A 26779-nucleotide genomic window follows, 5' to 3' on the forward strand; every position below is an offset into this window, starting at 1 on the left:
GGAAAAAGGTGGGGGGGGGGGTGCATGGTTCATTTGTAGACAGTCTAATTTGCTGCTGCTATTACGGTGGAGATTGGTGCTCCTACTCTCTGCAGGAAGGAAGGAAAACCAGCTGGTGATACCTACCGCAGGATGCGTGGTGCCAGGATGTGGCAGAGGAACTGCACTTACCACTTTCCTGCTGTGCTCTTTGCCAGTATGTCTGTTATCACTGATATCAGAGACAGGGGGGGTTTCATGGCGTTAAAAAACATTAAAAAAAAACAGCAATAAAAAAACAAAATCAGGTAATTCTTCACTCTGGGGAATATTACTTTCCTTATGTTTGCTCGCTGGATTACTCATATTCAAAAATAGTGCACCAAATACGATTTTGTACACCCAACCCAATTTGAAAGAGTAATACAGTGAGAGCAAAACCAAATAATATGAGCATCAGTGAATTAACATGGTTCCTGGTTCACTGGCAATTCATTCATTGCTCAAGGAAAAAAAAAACTTCACTGGAGCTCAAACATTGGAGACCATTAGCAAAGCCATAAAGCAGTTAATTGATATATTTTTAACAATGACAGACTACTGGAGTTTTCCAGTGCTTTAGGAGTGGACTGGTTGTATACGATGGAAGCAGGGCACATGGCGAAGTCTCCCAGGCCATCTCCTCAAGCCTGCAGGGCATCCAGGGGCACCAAGAGAGACAGAATCGGGCTAAGCATCCCTCGCGCTGCCCGGTTTGGCCCATAGCACTTTGTGTCACAATCGAGAAACAAAAGAGGAGCACATGCTAGAGCGCACACCGTTTGCACATATATGTGTGTGTGAGGATGTAATGAGTTAGGGAGGAAACACTGTGTGAGAGAACAGGACAGAAGAAAGTGTCCAGACAGCACAAACACGAAGGAGTAAAAAAAAAAAAAGGAGGAAAAGTCCCTGAATGAATGACAACTAGAACATTTTGGTACGGGAGGATTTTCGCCCAAACATCATAACACTGTTTTAACCAATCGACTTTTCCTTCATCTAAATCACCGGTGTTAACTGGACCAGGATAACACACTCCTCCCCCCTTCCCACGATGCCCTTGGGCCACAGTGATGTACGGTGCTGGACAGGCCAGAATCATGCCTTCCAGCAGAGCTAGCCAATCAGGTTGAATTATACTCTCTGGGCGCCAGAGCGACATGTCAGGGGATATTCGGGTTGGACACAGCGAAGCCTCGTTCGTGTGGTCAGTCAGTGCCCTGGAGACAAATGCCTGAGTTTCCACATGTGATAGGTTGGCAAAAACGTCCATCTCTTTGAATAGCCACAGGTAATGGATGGGGAGGTGAAGTGAGAGTGAACGTTACCCTGTAAATCTACGTTAACAAGAAATGTAAACTGTTCAGCTTGACCTGCACTTAGGCTAGATTTATCCTGTTCAAAACTCATCACTTTTACCACACGTGAAACAGCTGAGCATCCACAGTGTGTTCATTCACAGAGGAGATTTTTTTCCATGCTGTTTTCCTGTTTTTTAAAAAAATGCTTTAATGTATAGTATCGCAGGAAATATGCATTCAAGGTCCCACCAATCCACCGTAAAACAGGGTTTTGATGGAGTAAAAAATAGATGGATATAGAAGATAATCAAGTGTATTAGAAATAAAGGCGGTGATTCAGCCATGCAGAACACTAACTGTATTATCCGTGCACACCCCAGAAAACAGAAAAGAAGGAGGCAAAAAGCGGAAAAGCATGGTAATTAAGTGTGACTAAAAGACAACGATAAGCAGTGATTAATATTCGATTAAAGCCAGAGGAATTTCCTTTTAAAGTAATTAAGCGTTTATTAATCCGATTTGTAACCCCTGAAGTGTCGCGGAATATGCTGAATGCCAAAATGCAATTGGCTTCACACCCTAGCCATCGAAGAGATGCTCCACTTGTGTGCTGTGTCCCAACACCTTATTTAACATGCTGCAGACACGCCAGATGAAGACTTTGACCTGTTTGCTACAGTCCCAACCTAAAGGTCTGACGATGTCTGTCAGCTAAGCACCAACTTTTCACATCAAGGTTTTAGTTCCACATGCGCACAAAAGAGAGTCAGGTTGAGGGTTGAATGCCATTCTGTGGCACCTTGAAGCAGACAAAGGAGGTTTGATGGAATCAGTGGATAGAGACAGAAGATAACAACAGAGAAGGTACAAGGACATGTACATATTACATATCTCAATACAGTATGATAACACTTTTTGTGGTGTCCATTATTTAAAGAATGCGAAGGGATTTGGAATTCCTAAAGAGCATTCACTAATATGTCTTATGCAGTCTTCATGAACTCTAAGTGGCTTTGCATGCTCACTGAAGTTGGTCTGGGGAACATTTTGAATATAGGAATACATCTAAATTATGAGGAAAGGTGCAGCTGCCTGACTGACCAGTATCCTGTCTGCCCAAACTGAATACCTGTCGACTGGTTGTACTGTTGAAATGCAGTTCTGGGGTCACTTGTCATCAAACAAGAACAGCTCTGTGTCTGTGTGATGCATCTATGTGCTGGTGTGATGCTTCCATTTTGCAGTACTTACGAACTATGCTGTCAGAACATCTGGGGAAACAAACAATATTCAAAATCCGGATGATGTGATGTTGGTAGCCTTTTCAATTAAAAATATTGCCAGTTATGACACTTCTTTCGTGTTGCCCCGTCTCTGTTTTGGCTAAGTTTTGGGCACCTCCAACCTATTTTCAGAGCAACAGCGAGCCGTTGCTGAGACTCACTCAGGGCTAAAAAGGCTGCCTGAATGTTCTTGTCGCTTGTAGTATATCTGGACGCTTTTTTATGCTCTATCTGCCAGAGTTCGCTCACTCACTACATGTAAGGAAGAGGTGTTAGACAACTGACAAGTCTTAAACAGTGGATATGAACACTACAACAATGTCAGCTTAACCGGCTGACTCACTGGTTTCGTGTTCGGTAAGTCAAAGATTTTTAAAGAGCAATCTCATTTGAAAAATAAATAAAAGTATAAACAAAAACGATCCAGAGCCAGTTCCTCATCACTGATGATGGCAGTTGAATGGGATTTGATCAAAGGCCAGCGTTGTAATAACTTGATGGATGCTTTTGCCCAGAGGTAAATGTGACGAAAACACCTGCTTTAGGTTAAGACAGCTGACACTGTTAATGCATGTTAATGCTTGTTGCTGGTTTAATGAGTAGCGCAACAGTTTGTCAGGCTGTATGATCAATGCTTTGCTGATCAATAAGCTGACTGTCGGGCTGTATATGGCGTTTCAATGTGGGACTTGGTGGCAGCTGAGAGATGGTTGTAGCTCAGCTTTGAATATTTAACAGAGAAAAATCACATTTAGTAAAAACTGATTCACTTGTTAGCACAGAGTATGTGGTTCAGTTACCCTTACTTGATGGTAGAACACAAGCATCGCACACTCTGGCTCCATATGCATTTCTTTTATTTTGATGATGTTTCAGCCTTTGGGCCTTCTTCAAGATCAACAAGCATGAAGCTTGAAGAAATACAAAATGAGTATATTCGATTGTAACCCCCTTATAATGACCAACGTTACGATTAGTAACCTAAATCTAATTACATGTTTTTTTCATTAACTGTAACTGATAACAATTACATTTATTTGACATTTAATTACATGTAACTAGTTACACCCCAACACCATTTGTGTATTACTGTGCTGACAATATAACAACCTAAAAATAAAACACTATTAAAATGTAACAAAAGTTTAATCTGTGCTTCCCTACACTCACTGCAATGTCCAATTTATGTACTGGATACTTAGATTTTTATCAACTTCCATCAAGGATGGACAGTAGTGGAACCAATAAAGTGTAGAAAGTAGAGGTAGAATGGATCTAAGTGTGCAACACTCCAGAAGTTGATACGGAAAGAGATAGAGTCCATGGTTCCCTTTCCCTCATGTGCCCTTTAATCTCCCCTCTTCGCTATAGTGTATGTGGTTGCACAATGCGGTCATGAGGCCTGACAGGGCACTCCGGGGGGCACAAACCAGTGCCACGTCCATCCGCTGCACTCTCCACAACGCCACGCCATGTCCTGACAGGGTCGCGCTATCTCCTTCTGCGTAATTTAACACTACTTTCCCAGGCCTCCCAGACGAGTGAAGTCCAGACACACAACGACACGTTAAACGCTGCTCATATGTCTTGTAGAGTCTACTCTGAGATTCTCACTGCCTGACCCTTTATGTCTTCTAACTCAAGTGGTTTTCGTTTAATGTGGCAGCTGATTTCACGAACGTGACCTGTTTCCCCACAGTTGTCTCCTATAACACTGAGGTTCCCCGTACATAATATAAATCAAGCCAAAATTGAGTTTAACCTAGTTTCTCAATCTGATCTTTGTGGGAATTATTTTGTGTTAAACTTTCCATTTCTTCACCTCATTGATTCTCTAGTCACACACTATCTCAGCTCCCTTTCTCTCCTTACCTTTGACAGTTTCCTGTAAAACAACCCTGATCCTCAGCCTAAGCTCTCTGTCTCTGCTATCCGCTGAGCTTCCCTGCCTAGCCTCCATCTCCAAGCTCCCTCTCCCCATGGCTCTCTCATCTCACTGCCCTGCTTGACAGCTTCATCTGATCCACAGGACTTTCGGCTAGAATATCTGGCATTCTGCCCTACCCACAGGACTCTAAATCCCACGGTTCATCCTCTTAGGGCTACCTTCCTCCAGCATCTTCCTCCCACTGGCTCTCAATGTGTGGCAAAGAGTTGTCGTTTCACTCCTGACTAGAGCACAGGTAAGGCTCACAGGGGTAAGTTCGTCTGTTCTCAGAATCCTGTAATACTTGGACACATGAGAGGAGGCAGAGATTGCGTCCTTGGTTTGCAGGAAATGGTGTGTCCCCATGTAAAGCGACAAAGGTTTTTTCTAGCGGCTTCTTGAAGTGACAGTGTCTCACGCAGCGCCGCATCTATTCATGAAGGAATGATGATTTTACGAGGAACAAAAACCATCTGTACGTTGTCACTAACAAGTGTCAGGGAAAATGAGGGGGGGATTTTGCTACACTGGATAAGTTTCTTATGTCTAAGTCTAAACTTCAAGTAATATCAAAGCTGTTGGTATCAGAAATCCTATGACAAAAACTGGCGTTGAAATACTTATACATCTACTTTAACTGTCACAAGTAAAAGACAAGCACAGTGATTATCATCTTTTAGATGTGACATAAATATATCATGTCAACATATATTGCAAAACAAGTTCTGCTACCCAATGCCTTGCAATTTATTTAAGTTTCCCTCTATATAGGCCTTGAAAAGATCCTTTAAATATACCTAGAGACACCTGTGAATGCTCTACTGACTGCCTTGCTATCAGTGTATTAATGTAGGAGATCAAGTAATGTTAAGTCTAATATATTTTCCAAAACTGCAGAATCTCAGAGGGATACACAATCCGCATCTTATATCCTTAGACCTTGTTAAGATCACGGAGGGAAAAAAAAAAAAAAAAAAAAGTGAGATGAGAGAGTACAGAGTAGTATAGAAATAACTTGTAAAATTTCAAAATAGAGATACAGAATTACAATATACAACCAAGAGCTACTCAGAAACTACTGCAAATACAGAATGGCAGAGTCACAGTGTAAACCACAACCCTAACACCAGTCAAGAACGTAACATTTTAACTTTTTTTTTTTAAAATGTCAAAGCAAACATTTTTGAAATTCCTTCTTACAATGTCCATTTACTGCAACAACAGCGTGTTTAAGGGAATACTTCATCCACAAAATTATCATTTATATATCAGCTACCCACCCTGTGGTACCTTGAATTTGTGAAGCAAACTTCGTTTTTCTGGCATGCCTCCACAATGATCGAACAATCCAAAAACGGAGAAAATTCACCTGGGCAAATACATGCGTTTGAACTCTACTTGTGTTTTTCATTGAGCAGAGTTCAAATGCACACGCTTGTCCAGGCATGCTACTCGTATGTTTTAAATAGTAAGGTTTTAACAACTGGATGAATGTGACTTGGATTATTCTGCTGGAGTTGGGTGAATGTTTTAGATGAATGATTTGATTTAGTTTTGCTGCATTTAAACGCGGTCCCCCTTTACTTCAAATCATCAAGAGTTTTCTCTGTTTTTGAAACATGTGTTCACCATGGAGGCATGCAAGTAGTCAGAAATAAAAAATGATGGATACATATTGATTGTGAATATTTGAAACAGTTTCAATACTCTTTCTCCGCAGTACCCATACACTGTTACCAGCTGTGCTTTCTCACTCTCTCTTATTGTTAACATTTACTGCGGTAAAGAAAACACACGGTAGTGGTGTTCTCCACCACTAATTAAGAAAAAAAGAGCTGTTGTTGCCATGTTAAAGCTTTTTTTATGTTTATCTTTTAAGAAAAACCTGCATGGTATCGATGTAAATTCTTTCCAATATCATCAAAAATGGTATTGTATCAAAGTTAAAAGGTCCAGTATCAAGACGACACTTAATGCAAGAAAACTGATGTACAAATAATCATCAAGGTTACATCATGCTCACGATTATGGCAAACTAAAGTTAGGGTATAGTTAAAGATAAGAAACTAAAAACCCCTTGGTTGAGATAATGGTTACTCTAATAAAAAGGCAGGTCTGTAATGGGAAACTGATGTTCTCCTGCATGAATGTCAGACACACCTGCGCACCATCCTGACACACATAAAGGACACACACTTCCCTTATTGGCATTGGACCAAATTCATCCAAAATGGACATAATTTCAAGGGATACTGGGCTGACATCAGAACTTTGTCCCCAGGGTGAGAACGGTTGGCATGTAGCAGAAATACACTACACCACAGGAGAGTTCTTGATCAAGATGCTCCAGAGGTAGCATACAGACTATTTTGCAGAGCAACTTTAAGAATACTGAGTTAAAGAGTTTCATGCCAAGTGTATAACTGTATGACGTAAAATCCTACAAGTTTAAAGGCTCACCCTAGGCGGGAGCAGCATCAGGGCTGTCTGTCTGACGTACGCAGACAGCAACAGAGATTACACTGGGCTGGCCAACTCCTCCCCCTTCTGGTCAGCGAGACATACCCCCCTCCCACCCAAACACGCACAGACACACTCTCTCCATCGCTCTCACGTACACACACAGCCCCCTCCTTCTCCTTTAGCCAGACAGCGAGGGTCCCCACTGCCCCTAAGCCCCTGTTAAAACCACTCCTCACCTCCCTTGTCACTAGGCCATGTCTGTCATTTTGAATCCGCCCATCCTTTCCCGCTCTCGCACAGAGGGCCAAGAGGTTAATAGGGACCGAAACAATGGTCCAGCGCAGACACAACAAACAATGGCCCGTGGGAGCAGTTTGCCTATGGGCTGCATCATCTCCCACCATTCCCCGCCTGTTTCTTTCCCCCTCTTTATCCACATCTCTTCCTTTTCCTCTCCTTCTCTTCCTCTCCCTCCCTCGCTCTGACAGTCCCTGCCAATACCCTTGTCTCCTGGACAGTCATTTATACCTATTTGCAAGGTTAATTGCCATTTCATTGGCTGCTATTTATATTTTAAAAAGCCTTGTTAGGAGACTAATAAAGTGACTGTGAAGATGCCGTAGAAAGGTAATTACCACATACGGTTAACAGTCGGGTGGTGTAAAGTGAAGAGGATGTCGCATTGTCATTTCAGTGGCAGAGTTGAGCGTAATTGTTTCTCTCTGCTGGTGTTGGGAGGGTGATAGGGAAGGGAAAAAGCTGTTAAATATCCAGTTAGACAGGTGTGTGAAGCAATGAGGAGGGAAGCACAAGGTCCTGGAGGTGCAGTGTTATATATGTGATGTGTGTGTGTGTGTGTGTGTGTGTGTGTGTGTGTGTGTGTGTGTGTGTGTGTGTGTGTGTGTGTGTGTGTGTGTGTGTGTGTGTGTGTGTGTGTGTGTGTGACAGAGAGAGAGAGTTAGACTGAGAGAACATGTTTCCTCTGTCTGAATCCATTTTACCTCATTTGATTTTAATCACATCATCCAATTCATTTAAAACCTCAATTTACAGTGTATTAGAAAACAGAAAAAAAGGAAAACCTTGTAGGGAAATGATTGTGTATGAACAACAATTATTCTATGACACCAGTAATTGAATATATGATTACTGAAATTGGTAATTGATGGGTCAAGGCTATTTGGCCAGCGTCTGGCAACACCTATGTCATAGTTCTTCAAGCTGCTGAGCACACTGTCACATACTGAGCTAATTCTGTCTTGTTCATACTGTATATTTCAGTGTAGCTTGTGTGTGAATCTAAGTAATCAGTGATCAAGTGATCAGAAGGAAGTATGGGAATACAGAGACCCTGAAACTACTGGAAAATCAACTTCAACAACAGTCAGGCACGTTCAGACAAAGATAGCTGGAAATGTTCTTGAACAGAAGTTAAAAAAAAAACTCCTCACTTACTATTTAGTACATTTCAGTTTAAATGACCGTCATCAGGACAATGAAGGATGAAGATTGTGGCAGGGCTAACACCTGTCACCATGAAGGATAAAGATATAGTTGTGTGTGTTCAAACGTACTTACGTAAAACACTCCTTAAAGGTATACTATGCAGGATTGTTGGTTATTGTTTGGAAATGCATTCGCCACCCCAGATTCACCCATGCTTGGCGTTTCACCTTGCTAAATTTGCGATTTTTCTGCGCTTTGTCTCTTGGTTGCCTGCTGCTTGTGGTCTGGCCCTTGGTCGCTACCTTTGCATAAGGCTGCAAAATCACCTGAGCACTGTGGGGGTACACACCTATAAACATCCCGAACACAGAAAACAAGACAAAGGTAAGAAAATACAGGCAGAGGGCAAAGGAGTCTTCACAGAAACATACACCACCACACACTTCTAATGGGTCATAAGTGATGATTGAGAGGGATTTCGTCTGTATGATTCCATACATTGTGTAAAGGAAAGTCCTGCAGAGTATATCTTTAAGGGTGGATTTCGTAAAACTTAATGGCTTCTGTACAGTAGCTGCAGTCTCTAATGACGCACAGCATAAACATTCATTCATTCAATTTCATTTGACATATTTTACCAGCAATAAACTATCTGTATATCTTCACTGTCTAAAGATGGTAAAACTGTAAAAAAAAAAAAAAAAAAGTCTACTTTTTTTTTATCATCAAACAGATGTGTAAGGCTTTCTATGACGACACCGCTTTTATATTTATGCGGACTAGACAGAGCCCAGACGTAGACAGTGTGAGAACAGCAAAAGACAGAGGGAGAGGGGAGAGGTGAGAGAGGGAAGATGGAGAAGAATACAATGAAGTGGCTTAGCGGGCTGAGGCTTCCCAAATCCTTCCATGCGCCCATACGGCGAGCTGAGGCAGAGAAAGAGTCAACTCTTTGCCTTCTGTTTGCTCAGCAACCTAACCCGGCAGGGAGGCATCGGTGAGAGAAAAGGGGCAAGTGTGTGTCGGGCGGGTGGGATGGGATAGGAGGCTGGTGTGGGGATACAGATGGGGTCGGAGGAGGTCACATTGTTGATTTCATTCTCTATTTTTTTTTTTTTTTTGTCAGCTCCGCTTTTCCAAGTACCCACTGTTCTACCACTCACCCTTCCCTACACACACACACACACACACACACAAAGTTGCTCTGCACAGGCTGACACACACACCAATGAAAACACACATATATACCAATCCTCTGGAACCCCCAGAGAGATGTGATCAGGGGGTGTCCCCTCCAAACACATCCTCCAACCTCTCCCCCCACTCATTCATTCTGTTCTGCCATCGCATTTTGTCAGAGTCAGCAACAAAACGGACGGTCAAGAAAAAAGATAGGGAGAAAAAAAAAGGGAAAAAAAGAGTATCGATTAGCCTTCAGAGCTCCACGTGGGCCACTTTCATCGATTAGGGACGAGAGAGCAGCAAAGCACCAGCCATGTTCCCTCTTTCTCTCCCTCCCTCTCCCTCTGTCTCTCCAGGGTCCTTTGTCCATGAAGAGAGCGATATAATGGCCCTTTGAGAGGGAGTGAAGGAGGGAGGCAGAAGACGGAGGAGAGAGGCAAGGGACAAGATGGAGGAGGAGGTGGGAGGAGGAGGATGGGGGGGTGGGGTGACGGCTGTGGCGTCTAGAGCAGGAAAGGAGAGTTCAGGCCTTGCGGCATGGGGGGAAGTGTACGGAGTGACGGTGGAAGGGGGGAGAGGGGGGAGAGAGGTAAAGAAAGACACCAAGGCGAGAAGAGAAAGTCTCAATGACAAAAGGTCGGGGCAGCTGGGCTTAGGGCGACGGGGACCAAAGGGAGCAGCGGGATAATCTGCTAAAGCCCAGAAAGGAGAGATTCAGCATGCGCGCCACCCTCGTAGGGCCTAAGAGCAAATTTGCACATAAATAAGGAGCCAACTTTGCTTTGAACGGGAGGTCGAGGGAGAAAGCATCAGAAAGGGAGAGAGAGTCAGAGATACAGAGCGAAGTGTTGGAGCCACAGCTGCCTGCTGGCTGGTCGCAACCGGACCTAGACAAAGTTCAGCATTTCAAGCTCCGCAAGGGAGGAGGTTTTTTTCTTCCTTATGTTTGAAAAAGTAAGCAAAGATATTTATCATTTATTCCCCCCCTCCGTCCTGGTTTTTCTTCCACTCCTTAGCTCCCGGGCCGTGAGCTTTCTTAGTTTGGCCCTCAAAGACTCCTCTGTCTTCTGTGTCGACATCCCTGGACTCAGGGGACAAATGTGTGTGTGTTTTTGAGGGCCGCAGGCTTTGTTGTAACTGCACCTCACCCCTGAGATGCCAAGCCATTAATGGCCACTTACCAGCACAGTGCTGAAATACAGGGATGCACACTAACACATAGGAACAATGCATGTGTGCAAATGGAAACAATTAACAGCTATGAATTCAAGCAAATAAAGAATATGTTCAAACACCTATACAAGCAGTCAAACACAGTCCACATGCATCAAATATTAGTTTCAGCTTATATGAGTAGTTTAGAATCAATATCTCAGTTGTTGACTTAATACTCAAAAATCCCCTTTAACTGCCTCTGCTTCATCTACATCTTCCCTTTCTGACTCACCATGGATTTACAGGATCAAAGACTTCACCTGAGTTCAGCTGATAAGTCAACGTAAAGTGCAGTTGTTCCTCATTTCTTTCACACTTACTGAAAAAATATGTGCACCAGTCAAACTCACACCCTCGCAAATTCATGATATTTATGAACGTGCCCTCAGACACTCTAAAATCCATGCACAAATTTACACCATATAAATCACAGTTTGCTGATGCTTTACAGTCTTAATTGGATTGAATTTATTTAATTTTTTTTTTTTTGCAAAACACCTGCGCAATAACCACTTGTGTATCACCTGCTAAAAGGTCAAGTATAAATAACAGCTTCTTTTGTGTTGAAGCACTTACTGTATCATTCATAATCCTGGAGAACATATTACACAGCTTCTAGTAATGTGTTAACATCAAACATTTTTCACATAAATTAGGGCTTTCTTTTCAATCAGGTATGCTGTGTTTGAAAAGGTGCTTCTGGGGGATGAGTTCTTGGAGAGAGGAGTGATTCAGGAATGAGTTGAGCTGGTGCAGGTACTTATCGATCAGCCTTGGAAGTTATGAACTAGCTGTCATTTCCCTTTCATGAACAGCTCAATAGGTATTGACTGCAGATGAAAAGCATGTGCAAGTATGGCCGGCCTTAAGGACAGGACAAAAAGAGGAGGCAGGAGGACAGCATATGGGCCCTTGACACGCACAGTCATCAGTGCACACAGATGGACGCACAAAGACTGAGCTCAGACAATAAATTCACACCCATGCTCGGTTCTGTATTATTTTGTATAAGGCCGCACAGGCAAACATCCAAACCCCTGTAAACACACAACACATCCAGTGGCATATACATCTGGCTAAGAGGCCTAGTGCGGTTGAGACGTGATGAGATCACAGTGAGAACACATAGTCATGTGGAGAGGGAACAGGAGGGGAGATAAAGACGAGGATTGGAAGTGGGGGGGTGAGGAGGGGGCATCTTGGCGGACTGAGGTGTATAGATGAGCAGCACTGTGGGAGAGTGGAGGATTTGTGGAGGTGGCGTGTGGCCACGTCACTGCGTGCAAGACCTCAAGTCGTTGTGTCTGCAGCTAGTGGACATTGACAGGCATGTGTCGCCCACTGAGCACCATCCAGATCACAGACGCCCTGCAAGGCACAGATGAAGGGAGGGCTTTGGGCCTCCCTAATCCCAGCTCATCCGTGTTCCATGTTCTGCGGCTCCCAACCATGCTTAGCAGAATTTCACGCCGGAGTCTCTCTGCAAACCTAAAACCAGCGCGTTACACTAAAGGGATAAGGCCGGGGTGGCAATAGGATGAGCAACCTTTTGTCACTCACAGACACCTCTTGGTCTCTTTTGACTGTGCCGAACACTGTCTGTCTCTGCTATCCTCTTTCACATCTCCTTTTCACTTCTAGTCTTTGATCACATTTCAATCTGATGTTTTTGGGTTTTACACAGACTTGTGTTTTCTTTCTTTATCCAGCCTCACTTCCCTATATCCATCGCTCATTCTCTAATGCGAGCAGCCTAGTTCGCTGAAGAGAAACCATCTCATCGGCCATCCCTGAGTGCAGCCAGCAGAACGATGTTTGTGCGGGGATGAGGCGCAGACACAGGGTGGGGGTAAAGAATGGAATTAAATCAAATCAAAAAAGGAAGAAGAAATAAAGGAAGGAAGGTAGATAGCAACCTCCCCCAGCAATCTACTTTGCTGAACAGGAGCGCCCACAGAAAAGAAACCATGGTTTGAATTGATGCCATCCGATGCCAGCTGATGCCATCCCTCTCCCTGAGACACAGGCACATTGCTGCCGGCGCGATGGGAGCAAATCCACACCAGAACTAAGTCTCCCTGAAGAATGGTAAAGCAGGAAAACAACAACTAAGCATGTTAGTTTCACCTCCACGAATATGCATGTGTGTTGGCAGGGGAATGAAAGATGAGTGGCCCTTTGCAAAATCTAGACAATTACAACAGAGCAGCACTGTTGTGTGCTGCACAAATAACGCCTCCCCAGGAATCACCAGTGATGGGAAGCAAATGTGAAAGCTGCCATTGGATTTTTTGTGATGAGCCGAAGAATGCGGGTATTTACTGCATGTTATCTCAAAACCCAAACACATTAGGGGCTATTCAGCACATAGAGGGTTGAATCTTTCAGCCCATTCATTCTGGGCATTTTCATCATTCTGTTTGTCTTGAGGGCAATTTATCCTCTTTAGATTGGTTTTGATTCTGCAAAGTCTGAGAATCTGCATGATGAAATTCTTCACTGTAGTTGAAATCCTATAAGGAATGCGCCATTAGTTTAAAATCACCCAGTATATCATGCTATGTATGTGCACAGCAGAGGTGCACTTTGCAGCACACCGCCGGCCCCAAATCAGGCTGATCTTACACGAGAATACTTTGCTGTTTGTGAGCCTTAAGTTACCTCCCTGTAGCCTACTCACACATCCTAATTACAAGATAGATAGGCCTATCCTAGCAGTATAGTGTGATCGCTAGCCTGTCTCTGTCTCTGTGCTTAGGCATACAGCCGACTGCTGAGCAGTTTACTTCAGCTTTGATAGCAACAGCATCAACAGCAGGACCTAATGGGGTGCATGACCGAGAGATCTGAGCACAGGCCTTCCATATGCATCTCCCCACTGCATCACAAATCTCATGCAGCATTACCATGGGCCTGGGAGAGAGGGGTAAGCTACGCTACGCTTCAGTCACGTAGCATCACAGTAAATGGGATTTTTCAAATTTGTGTGTGCGTGTGCATTCTCGTGTGTGTGTGTGTGTGTGTGTGTGTGTGTGTGTGCAAAATGTGAGCACAGCCTCTTTGGGTTTGTAATTTGCGGAAGCTTCGCCAGTGTGTGTTTGAATTTCTTGTGTGTGAATGTGGGACTGAATGTGTGTGTGTAGAATATCATTATGCGTATGCGTGTTTGTAACCGCCTCTGTGCAAGTACATGGTGAGATGTTGTTTACTGCCTCTTCGGCGGCTAGACTGCATGACGGCAGCCAACACGGAGGGGGTAAAATAGCGAATGGGTGAGGGGAGACAGCGCCAGGGTTATATAGCGGCTAACTGGGGAGCTGTTAAGTTTTATGTTAATTGAAGGGGCTTACACAGAACTCTATTGACAGTTAACATGCCCTTCAAGGTGTTCTTTGTGGTTCAGCACTTCTGTCAAGACAGAGGCAGTCATTTTGCTTCACCTTTATTTATATGCTTGACTACTCAGAACATTATGGAACACTGTGGGGCCCAGTAATAGATGTAGGAGGGGGGCAGCTGTGTGTATGGGAGGTCAGATGCCTCGCAGACGACCCAACCAGGTGTCTGGGCCCTCTGTGAGTCATCCAATGGCTGTCCAAGATAGGGTAACTAGGGGTAAGGGAAGAATAGAAAAAAAGATGAATGAATAGATGGAGTTTTTCTGGACATTATGCAAACCTGACAAGGTGAGAAGACAAGTACGAGAGGTTAAGGCAGATTTTGTTTGTGTAGGGTTGTATGTCTTAAAAGGGTAACACTTGAAATAGAACCTTTTTTTGACCTCTGCAACAATCATTATACATGTTGACCTAGATACAAATAACGCAGCCTGGATTTCACATGTCCCTGTCTGCATGTTTGAAGCAAAGAGGCATATTTCATTTGAATTCATGAACACACTTGAAGACTGTTTTGATAAGTGGGGTGTGAGTGTCACTGCCATTTCATGTCTAATTGGTCGGGCGTACATCTCTAGACAGGACCAGACAGGGTTTCCCACTCGAAGATCAGAGGGCTCAAATACCAGCCCAGTCTTCCATCACGCCACCAAGGTCACCTGTCACTTAGCACCCCTCGACCACTGTGCATGTTTGATTTGGCTGACACATTAACAGACAACTGTGACATTTAGTTGTGGATGCTAAGAAGACTATGCCCTTTAAACTCCATCTTCACACTCAACAACCCCGCGATTCTGCCAGAGCGGCAACAGGGCATGTTTTAAAAGTGTAATCGCCAATTAGTATGTGATTAAAAATGCATTGCAATCAATTAGTATTTAACATAAGGTGAAGTTAAACCAAATACCACAATAGCCTCTGTTGCTGTACCGCTACCCTACACCCTATTAATCAAATACATGTAAAACTCATTATGCAACCACCAAATTAGCATCAGCACTTCTGTACTGAACTGAAAATAAGGAGGCTCTGATACTCCAAACATTGTCATTTTCGGTCAATAAGACAAGAAAGACCTCCCGGTAAAAGGACAGTGATGAAGTACAACGTGATAGAATGAAGTCACTATGCTAATATTAGCTTGGTTGAGAAATGTCAAGCTAGAGAGGTGCGCTACGTGGCTACAGCTAATCATTTAGGTTAATTGAGGTTTCCAGGAACCTGGGTCTTGTAGATTCTCCATGTCTGCTTCATGTGACTGCTCCCCCACAAAGCCTCCACGTGCCAGCAGTGACAGGGAGGCAACCACTTTAATTATGTAACCCACTATTATCACGGTATGACCTACCACTAATTGGAGGAGATGCCAATTGATGTTACAGGCTAAAGTGGGCAAGGTTAAACATTTTCGTCACACACCCTTCCTACATAAACGGATAAAACGGCTTCAAATGGACTTTAATTTTGGGGACAATTGGTAAACTTGTCGATGGGACAGCAAAGTCCCTCTAATCACTGGGCTTCCTCAGAGTCTATTTTGCTACCATCTCCTTCACCTTTGTGCCCTGGTCAGGCTGGCAAATCAATGACACACAGGTCAGAAAGTGTGTGTCTATGACCCTGAGGTGGCTGACCAGAAGCCAGGCATACACTCCACTCTGCTATGGCACTGGACCCCGAGCACATGCACAAACCTGCTCGTCGTGCAATAAAGATGATTTAGCACTGTAACTCTACCTGCCCGCCACCACTCTTAGGTTTGTGTGCCTTTTGATTAATCATGGGCTGAGAGGGATTTATTGTATGGGGGATATTTGCCTCAGCGATTTAATAATGGTGGAGGAGGAACACAATTAATCAGAGGGGGTCCACGTGTGCCCCCCTTCTAAAAAAATGTGCAAAATTAATGACTATGAATATGTATATTTGTTTGTGAGATGCGGCGTACAGTGTGTGCAGACTTGTATTTGAGCTGCATTAGTGCATGCAGTGCCCAGCAGCAGACCTGTGCTCAGTGAATAACATTGCCCATTGTGTGCTATGAATATATATCTATCTCATGGGTGGCCAGATATCACTGCACCGGCATGTGCTGGTGGAACGGCTTGTTATTGTGGTTTGATTTGGCATCTACGGGTCCATCAAATATCTCAACTCCTTGTGCTTGTACACATGTACACACACTGACAAAATGAGAGAAGCCACACACACACACACACACACACACACATACTTGTTTTCAGGACATATCAGTACATATGACAAAAATGTGACAAATGGGAACGTACCTTTCCCAAGGTCCTAGAGGCTGGGGAATCAAAGTGTTTCTTCCCCATGCTTCCAGGAATGTGTGTATCTGTTGAGATTTTGGCTAGGGCTATATTTTGGTCAAACCTGATTTTAATGCGACTTATGAGGACACTGTCAGGTTTATGTGACTTATGAGCCATCACACACAGATTTGTCAAGTTTATGTGACTTATGAGTCATCACACACAGATTTTTCATGTTTAGGTGAATTGTGAAACCCATAGATACATAATCAATCAAAATAATCAAAAATGTGATCTTTCTACTTTTTAAGTAGTATTATTGTATTGCATTTATGAATTTTGTGGTAAATGTTCATCTAAATAAAAACATGGAAAACATCTTGCCATTCTTAATTTTTTAATTACTAGTAAATATGTAAATTGAATCCAGAATAGATCACAGAGAATGCAGCAATCTTGCCTCCAAATTTCTCCAAAATTCCAGTGAATTTTCAGTTCAAAAACCAGCAACACAATGCTGGAAACTTAGGGTATAGCTTAAAGTAACAAACCTTTCAAATACTTTCTCTATTGCTTGTTGAAAGAGCAGAGTATGCACCTATCATCTTAAACATAATTTTCTAAAAGAAATTATGGCAGGTACTGTGAATAAAACCAAGAGAGTGGGGGGTTAAACAAAAAATACTCATTCTTCAATCTGAACATTTGGTAGCACAGAGCAACTTGAGCAACTGAGTATCATCATTTACAAAAGATATAGAATGAAAATAAAATTAAGTTCAACTGATATGGAATTGTACTTGGGCCACATGATATAGTTCTAGCTTTTCATCTTCCTTTTGTTGCTACGATTCTATTGTGAATGTAGTATTTGATGGCAACCCAGTCTCTGTCTTTCAGAGCTAGTGGTTCTGCTTGGAGGCAGGAGTCACATTCCTTTTTACCTGGTACTTTGCAGCTTGTTATGAAATGCAACATGTGCTGCTCAACAGCCTTCACTTCATCATCTGTCCACTTGCTTTTCACCTTTCCAGCTGTCATGAATAGAAACAAAAGAAAAAAAAAGTAAGATAGGATAGAAAATATTTTAGCTAATGATGTGGATACAAATTGCTTTTAAACCTTGCTTTCCACTGGGGTGTTTTGAGGATGCCTGGGATGAATGTAGTTGAAGTGCTGTGCTCTGCTGGGAATCTAAAAGGATGGAATAGAATAACAATGTAACACACATTCTACAGTCGATGGGTCAGAACATATGAGGACGTCACCTGAAACACACTCAAGTCTTTCACAGCCTAAAACAATATGAGGACAATGTAACACACACTCTACAGTCGTTGGGTCAGAACATATGAGGACGTCACCTGAAACACACTCAAGTCTTTCACAGCCTAAAACAATATGAGGACATGACGACTGAACACATATACAGTCCATGTTTCTAACTTCTAACTTCTCCTGCTGTTGTCAAAGAAGGCTCTAAAGCCCACACTGATGTAAACTGATCAACTTCCCCAGAAATCCAATCATGCAAGCTGATGAGCAGGAGGTGAAATGGACAAAAACATGAGCCAGAGGACAAAAAATATCAAATTTAGTGAGAATAAAGATTAATTTGATGCTTTAAGGGGAAGTTACAGCTAACAAATGGTACGGCCAATTTCTATCAGCTATGCTATTCACAAACAAGTAATGCTAACACTGATATTGTGAACATTTCACACAAACTGACTGTTTGAATTCAGTGAAAGGGTATTAAATTTATGCACTGGGCCCACCTGAGACATATATTTAAATCTAAAGAGAAGAAATTCATGTGTAATTACCTGTTGGAAGGATGAAGTGGATCTCTCGCTCACTTCTTGGTCTGCAGAAGGTTGAGTCAGGATGTCAACACTTGGTGTCTGCAACAAAACACAACAATACAGTGTCAGAAATATTCTGTAAAATAAATCCTCACTAATTAATGAAGTAATGATCATACTTGTTTCAGTGAACTAAATTCAAAGGTGGATGTGGGCTCATTATGCCAGACTCTATAGTAACAACTAACACTGTATAGCATCTGCTACCCAACAATATGAGGACAATGTAACACACACTCTACAGTTGGGTCAGAACATATGAGGACGTCACCTGAAACACACTCAAGTCTTTCACAGACTAAAACAATATGAGGACATGACGACTGAACACATATACAGTCCATGTTTCTAACTTCTAACTTCTCTGCTGTTGTCAAAGAAGGCTCTAAAGCCCACACTGATGTAAACTGATCAACTTCCCCAGAAATCCAATCATGTAAACTGATGAGCAGGAGGTGAAATGGACAAAAACATTAACCAAAGGACAAAAAATATCAAATTTAGTGAGAATAAAGATTAATTAGATGCTTTAAGGGGAAGTTACAGCTAACAAATGGTACCAATTTCTATCAGCTATGCTATTCACACACAAGTAATGCTAACATTGATATTGTGAACATTTCACACAAACTGACTGTTTGAATTCAGTGAAAGGGTATTAAATTTATGCACTGGGCCCAACTGAGACATATACTTAATTCCAAAGAGAAGAAATTCATGTGTAATTACCTGTTGGAAGGATGAAGTGGATCTCGCCACTTCTTGGTCTGCAAAGGATGAAGTGGATCTCTCGCTCACTTCTTGGTCTGCAGAAGGTTGAGTCAGGATGTCAACACTTGGTGTCTGCAACAAAACACAACAATACAGTGTCAGAAATATTCTGTAAAATAAATCCTCACTAATTAATGAAGTAATGATCATACTTGTTTCAGTGAACTTAATTCACAGGAGGATGTGGGCTCATTATGCCAGACTCTATAGTAACAACTAACACTGTATAGCATCTGCTACCCAACAATATGAGGACAATGTAACACACACTCTACAGTTGGGTCAGAACATATGAGGACGTCACCTGAAACACACTCAAGTCTTTCACAGCCTAAAACAATATGAGGACATGACGACTGAACACATATACAGTCCATGTTTCTAACTTCTAACTTCTCCTGCTGTTGTCAAAGAAGGCTCTAAAGCCCACACTGATGTAAACTGATCAACTTCCCAGAAATCCAATCATGTAAACTGATGAGCAGGAGGTGAAATGGACAAAACATGAGCCAGAACAAAAAATATCAAATTTAGTGAGAATAAAGATTAATTTGATGCTTTAAGGGGGAGTTACAGCTAACAAATGGTACGGCCAATTTCTATCAGCTATGCTATTCACACACAAGTAATGCTAACATTGATATTGTGAACATTTCACACAAACTGACTGTTTGAATTCAGTGAAAGGGTATTTAATTTATGCACTGGGCCCAACTGAGACATATACTTAATTCCAAAGAGAAGAAATTCATGTGTAATTACCTGTTGGAAGGATGAAGTGGATCTCTCGCCACTTCTTGGTCTGCAGAAGGTTGAGTCAGGATGTCAACACTTGGTGTCTGCAACAAAACACAACAATACAGTGTCAGAAATATTCTGTAAAATAAATCCTCACTAATTAATGAAGTAATGATCATACTTGTTTCAGTGAACTTAATTCACAGGAGGATGTGGGCTCATTATGCCAGACTCTATAGTAACAACTAACACTGTATAGCATCTGCTACCCAACAATATGAGGACAATGTAACACACACTCTACAGTTGTTGGGTCAGAACATATGAGGACGTCACCTGAAACACACTCAAGTCTTTCACAGCCTAAAACAATATGAGGACATGACGACTGAACACATATACAGTCCATGTTTCTAACTTCTAACTTCTCCTGCTGTCAGAGAAGGCTCTAAAGCCCACACTGATGTAAACTGATCAACTTCCTCAAAAATCCAATCATGTAAACTGATGAGCAGGAGGTGAAATGGACAAAAACATTAGCCAGAGGACAAAAATATCAAATTTAGTGAGAATAAAGATTAATTTGTTGCTTTAAGGGAAGTTACAGCTAACAAATGGTACGCCAATTTCTATCAGCTATGCTATTCACAAACAAGTAATGCTAACACTGATATTATGAACATTTCACACAAACTGACTGTTTGAATTCAGTGAAAGGGTATTTAATTTATGCACTGGGCCCAACTGAGACATATACTTAATTCCAAAGAGAAGAAATTCATGTGTAATTACCAAGGAGAAGAATGAAGTGGATCTCTCGCTCACTTCTTGGTCTGCAGAAGGTTGAGTCAGGATCTCAACTCGTGGTGTCTGCAACAAAACACAACAATACAGTGTCAGAAATATTCTGTAAAATAAATCCTCACTAATTAATGAAGTAATGATCATACTTGTTTCAGTGAACTAAATTCAAAGGTGGATGTGGGCTCATTATGCCAGACTCTATAGTAACAACTAACACTGTATAGCATCTGCTACCCAACAATATGAGGACAATGTAACACACACTCTACAGTTGTTGGGTCAGAACATATGAGGACGTCACCTGAAACACACTCAAGTCTTTCACAGCCTTAAACAATATGAGGACAATGTAACACACACTCTACAGTTGTTGGGTCAGAACATATGAGGACGTCACCTGAAACACACTCAAGTCTTTCACAGCCTTAAACAATATGAGGACAATGTAACACACACTCTACAGTTGTTGGGTCAGAACATATGAGGACGTCACCTGAAACACACTCAAGTCTTTCACAGCCTAAAACAATATGAGGACATGACGACTGAACACATATACAGTCCATGTTTCTAACTTCTAACTTCTCCTGCTGTTGTCAGAGAAGGCTCTAAAGCCCACACTGATGTAAACTGATCAACTTCCTCAAAAATCCAATCATGTAAACTGATGAGCAGGAGGTGAAATGGACAAAAACATTAGCCAGAGGACAAAAAATATCAAATTTAGTGAGAATAAAGATTAATTTGTTGCTTTAAGGGGAAGTTACAGCTAACAAATGGTACAGCCAATTTCTATCAGCTATGCTATTCACAAACAAGTAATGCTAACACTGATATTATGAACATTTCACACAAACTGACTGTTTGAATTCAGTGAAAGGGTATTTAATTTATGCACTGGGCCCAACTGAGACATATACTTAATTCCAAAGAGAAGAAATTCATGTGTAATTACCAAGGAGAAGAATGAAGTGGATCTCTCGCTCACTTCTTGGTCTGCAGAAGGTTGAGTCAGGATCTCAACTCTTGGTGTCTGCAACAAAACACAACAATACAGTGTCAGTGCAACAAAACACAACAATACAGTGTCAGAAATATTCTGTAAAATAAATCCTGACTAATTAATGAAGTAATGATCATACTTGTTTCAGTGAACTTAATTCACAGGAGGATGTGGGCTCATTATGCCAGACTCTATAGTAACAACTAACACTGTATAGCATCTGCTACCCAACAATATGAGGACAATGTAACACACACTCTACAGTTGTTGGGTCAGAACATATGAGGATGTCACCTGAAACACACTCAAGTCTTTCACAGCCTAAAACAATATGAGGACATGACGACTGAACACATATACAGTCCATGTTTCTAACTTCTAACTTCTCCTGCTGTTGTCAAAGAAGGCTCTAAAGCCCACACTGATGTAAACTGATCAACTTCCTCAAAAATCCAATCATGTAAACTAATGAGCAGGAGGTGAAATGGACAAAAACATTAGCCAGAGGACAAAAAATATCAAATTTAGTGAGAATAAAGATTAATTTGTTGCTTTAAGGGGAAGTTACAGCTAACAAATGGTACGACCAATTTCTATCAGCTATGCTATTCACAAACAAGTAATGCTAACACTGATATTATGAACATTTCACACAAACTGACTGTTTGAATTCAGTGAAAGGGTATTTAATTTATGCACTGGGCCCAACTGAGACATATACTTAATTCCAAAGAGAAGAAATTCATGTGTAATTACCAAGGAGAAGAATGAAGTGGATCTCTCGCTCACTTCTTGGTCTGCAGAAGGTTGAGTCAGGATCTCAACTCTTGGTGTCTGCAACAAAACACAACAATACAGTGTCAGAAATATTCTGTAAAATAAATCCTCACTAATTAATGAAGTAATGATCATACTTGTTTCAGTGAACTAAATTCAAAGGTGGATGTGGGCTCATTATGCCAGACTCTATAGTAACAACTAACACTGTATAGCATCTGCTACCCAACAATATGAGGACAATGTAACACACACTCTACAGTTGTTGGGTCAGAACATATGAGGACGTCACCTGAAACACACTCAAGTCTTTCACAGCCTAAAACAATATGAGGACATGACGACTGAACACATACACAGTCCATGTTTCTAACTTCTAACTTCTCCTGCTGTTGTCAGAGAAGGCTCTAAAGCCCACACTGATGTAAACTGATCAACTTCCTCAAAATCCAATCATGTAAACTGATGAGCAGGAGGTGAAATGGACAAAAACATTAGCCAGAGGACAAAAAATATCAAATTAAGTGAGAATAAAGATTAATTTGTTGCTTTAAGGGAAGTTACAGCTAACAAATGGTACGACCAATTTCTATCAGCTATGCTATTCACAAACAAGTAATGCTAACACTGATATTATGAACATTTCACACAAACTGACTGTTTGAATTCAGTGAAAGGGTATTTAATTTATGCACTGGGCCCAACTGAGACATATACTTAATTCCAAAGAGAAGAAATTCATGTGTAATTACTAAGGAGAAGAATGAAGTGGATCTCTCGCTCCCTTCTTGGTCTGCAGAAGGTTGAGTCAGGATCTCAGCACTTGGTGTCTGCAACAAAACACAACAATACAGTGTCAGAAATATTCTGTAAAATAAATCCTCACTAATTAATGAAGTAATGATCATACTTGTTTCAGTGAACTAAATTCAAAGGTGGATGTGGGCTCATTATGCCAGACTCTATAGTAACAACTAACACTGTATAGCATCTGCTACCCAACAATATGAGGACAATGTAACACACACTCTACAGTTGTTGGGTCAGAACATATGAGGACGTCACCTGAAACACACTCAAGTCTTTCACAGCCTAAAACAATATGAGGACATGACGACTGAACACATATACAGTCCATGTTTCTAACTTCTAACTTCTCCTGCTGTTGTCAAAGAAGGCTCTAAAGCCCACACTGATGTAAACTGATCAACTTCCACAGAAATCCAATCATGTAAGCTGATGAGCAGGAGGTGAAATGGACAAAAACATGACCAAAGGACAAAAATATCAAATTTAGTGAGAATAAAGATTAATTTGATGCTTTAAGGGGAAGTTACAGCTAACAAATGGTACCAATTTCTATCAGCTATGCTATTCACACACAAGTAATGCTAACACTGATATTGTGAACATTTCACACAAACTGACTGTTTGAATTCAGTGAAAGGGTATTAAATTTATGCACTGGGCCCAACTGAGACATATACTTAATTCCAAAGAGAAGAAATTCATGTGTAATTACCTGTTGGAAGGATGAAGTGGATCTCTCGCTCACTTCTTGGTCTGCAGAAGGTTGAGTCAGGATGTCAACACTTGGTGTCTGCAACAAAACACAACAATACAGTGTCAGAAATATTCTGTAAAATAAATCCTCACTAATTAATGAAGTAATGATCATACTTGTTTCAGTGAACTAAATTCAAAGGTGGATGTGGGCTCATTATGCCAGACTCTATAGTAACAACTAACACTGTATAGCATCTGCTACCCAACAATATGAGGACAATGTAACACACACTCTACAGTTGTTGGGTCAGAACATATGAGGACGTCACTTGAAACACACTCAAGTCTTTCACAGCCTAAAACAATATGAGGACATGACGACTGAACACATATACAGTCCATGTTTCTAACTTCTAATTTCTCTTGCTGTTGTCAGAGAAGGCTCTAAAGCCCACACTGATGTAAACTGATCAACTTCCACAGAATTCCAATCATGTAAACTGATGAGCAGGAGGTGAAATGGACAAAAACATTAACCAAAGGACAAAAAATATCAAATTTAGTGAGAATAAAGATTAATTAGATGCTTTAAGGGGAAGTTACAGCTAACAAATGGTACGCCAATTTCTATCAGCTATGCTATTCACACACAAGTAATGCTAACATTGATATTGTGAACATTTCACAAAACTGTTTGAATTCAGTGAAAGGGTATTAAATTTATGCACTGGGCCCAACTGAGACATATACTTAATTCCAAAGAGAAGAAATTCATGTGTAATTACCTGTTGGAAGGATGAAGTGGATCTCTCGCTCACTTCTTGGTCTGCAGAAGGTTGAGTCAGGATCTCAGCACTTGGTGTCTGCAACAAACACACAATAATACAGTGTCAGAAATATTCTGTAAAATAAATCCTCACTAATTAATGAAGTAATGATCATACTTGTTTCAGTGAACTTAATTCACAGGAGGATGTGGGCTCATTATGCCAGACTCTAAAGTAATAAATAGTGATGGCGGAATGAAGTCTCATAAATTAATTTCTTTATTTTCTGAGCCCACCAGATGGCGCTTTTGTTCAACAAAAGGTTTAAAGCACACCAGATTTCTATTCTTCTAGCCTCTCTCCTTAAACCAAGAGCGCCATCTACTGGGCTCGAAAATGAAGAAAATGCTTCATGAGGCTTCATTCCGCCATCACTAGCAATAACTAACACTGTATGGCATCTGCTACCCAACAATATGAGGACAATGTAACACACACTCTACAGTCGTTGGGTCAGAACATATGAGGACGTCACCTGAAACACACTCAAGTCTTTCACAGCCTAAAACAATATGAGGACATGACGACTGAACACATATACAGTCCATGTTTCTAACTTCTAACTTCTCCTGCTGTTGTCAAAGAAGGCTCTAAAGCCCACACTGATGTAAACTGATCAACTTCCCCAGAAATCCAATCATGTAAGCTGATGAGCAGGAGGTGAAATGGACAAAAACATGAGCCAGAGGACAAAAAATATCAAATTTAGTGAGAATAAAGATTAATTTGATGCTTTAAGGGGGAGTTACAGCTAACAAATGGTACGGCCAATTTCTATCAGCTATGCTATTCACACACAAGTAATGCTAACATTGATATTGTGAACATTTCACACAAACTGACTGTTTAAATTCAGTGAAATGGTATTAAATTTATGCACTGGGCCCAACTGAGACATATACTTAATTCCAAAGAGAAGAAATTCATGTGTAATTACCTGTTGGAAGGATGAAGTGGATCTCGCTCACTTCTTGGTCTGCAGAAGGTTGAGTCAGGATGTCAACACTTGGTGTCTGCAACAAAACACAACAATACAGTGTCAGAAATATTCTGTAAAATAAATCCTCACTAATTAATGAAGTAATGATCATACTTGTTTCAGTGAACTTAATTCACAGGAGGATGTGGGCTCATTATGCCAGACTCTATAGTAACAACTAACACTGTATAGCATCTGCTACCCAACAATATGAGGACAATGTAACACACACTCTACAGTCGTTGGGTCAGAACATATGAGGACGCCACCTGAAACACACTCAAGTCTTTCACAGCCTAAAACAATATGAGGACAATGTAACACACACTCTACAGTCGTTGGGTCAGAACATATGAGGACGTCACCTGAAACACACTCAAGTCTTTCACAGCCTAAAGCAATATGAGGACAATGTAACACACACTCTACAGTCGTTGGGTCAGAACATATGAGGACGTCACCTGAAACACAGTCAAGTCTTTCACAGCCTAAAACAATATGAGGACATGACGACTGAACACATATACAGTCCATGTTTCTCACTTCTAACTTCTGCTGCTGTTGTCAAAGAATGCTCTAAAGCCCTCACTGATGTAAACTGATCTTTCCTACTAGAAATTATTGTCAATCATTTGAATTAAATACACATCTTTGTACCTCCTCATACTTATCTTTTACTGTATAATCTATGAAAAGAATTTACTTACCAGAGCTCGCCATGGCCACTGAGATTTTCCATAGTCATAGGTTACACTCTCTGCCTGGATGTCTTCAATTGCAAACAGGCACAGATGAGGTTTTCCCTGGACTGTCAGCTTTTCATTTTGCAGTTTGGGGACTTGTGGGCATCATTAACCAGCCGCCCATTGAGTCATCTTCATGGGAGGCATCGATGCTAAAATTGAACAAGGAAACCTATCTCAGTTTTCTCCACTAAAACCATAATGTTGCAAAGAACAACTGATCTTCTATAGGCCTTTACTTACCACCATGTGCT

General features: G+C 41.4%; 2 long non-coding RNA genes across 2 annotated transcripts in view; both read right to left on the reverse strand.

Annotated features, from left to right (window-relative positions):
- LOC125893232 (uncharacterized) overlaps positions 1-26779 on the reverse strand; it is a 214585-nt gene that overhangs the window by 59533 nt on the left and 128273 nt on the right. The window lies entirely within an intron of this gene.
- On the reverse strand, positions 17457-24838 carry LOC125893233 (uncharacterized). The gene is made up of 4 exons (XR_007449847.1): positions 24762-24838; positions 23993-24070; positions 17635-17706; positions 17457-17546 (listed from the first exon to the last, which is right to left on the reverse strand). It is a non-coding gene; the product is annotated as an uncharacterized LOC125893233 (long non-coding RNA).

This window comes from Epinephelus fuscoguttatus, linkage group LG8 (genome assembly GCF_011397635.1).
Source record: "Epinephelus fuscoguttatus linkage group LG8, E.fuscoguttatus.final_Chr_v1".
Lineage (NCBI taxonomy): Eukaryota > Metazoa > Chordata > Actinopteri > Perciformes > Serranidae > Epinephelus > Epinephelus fuscoguttatus.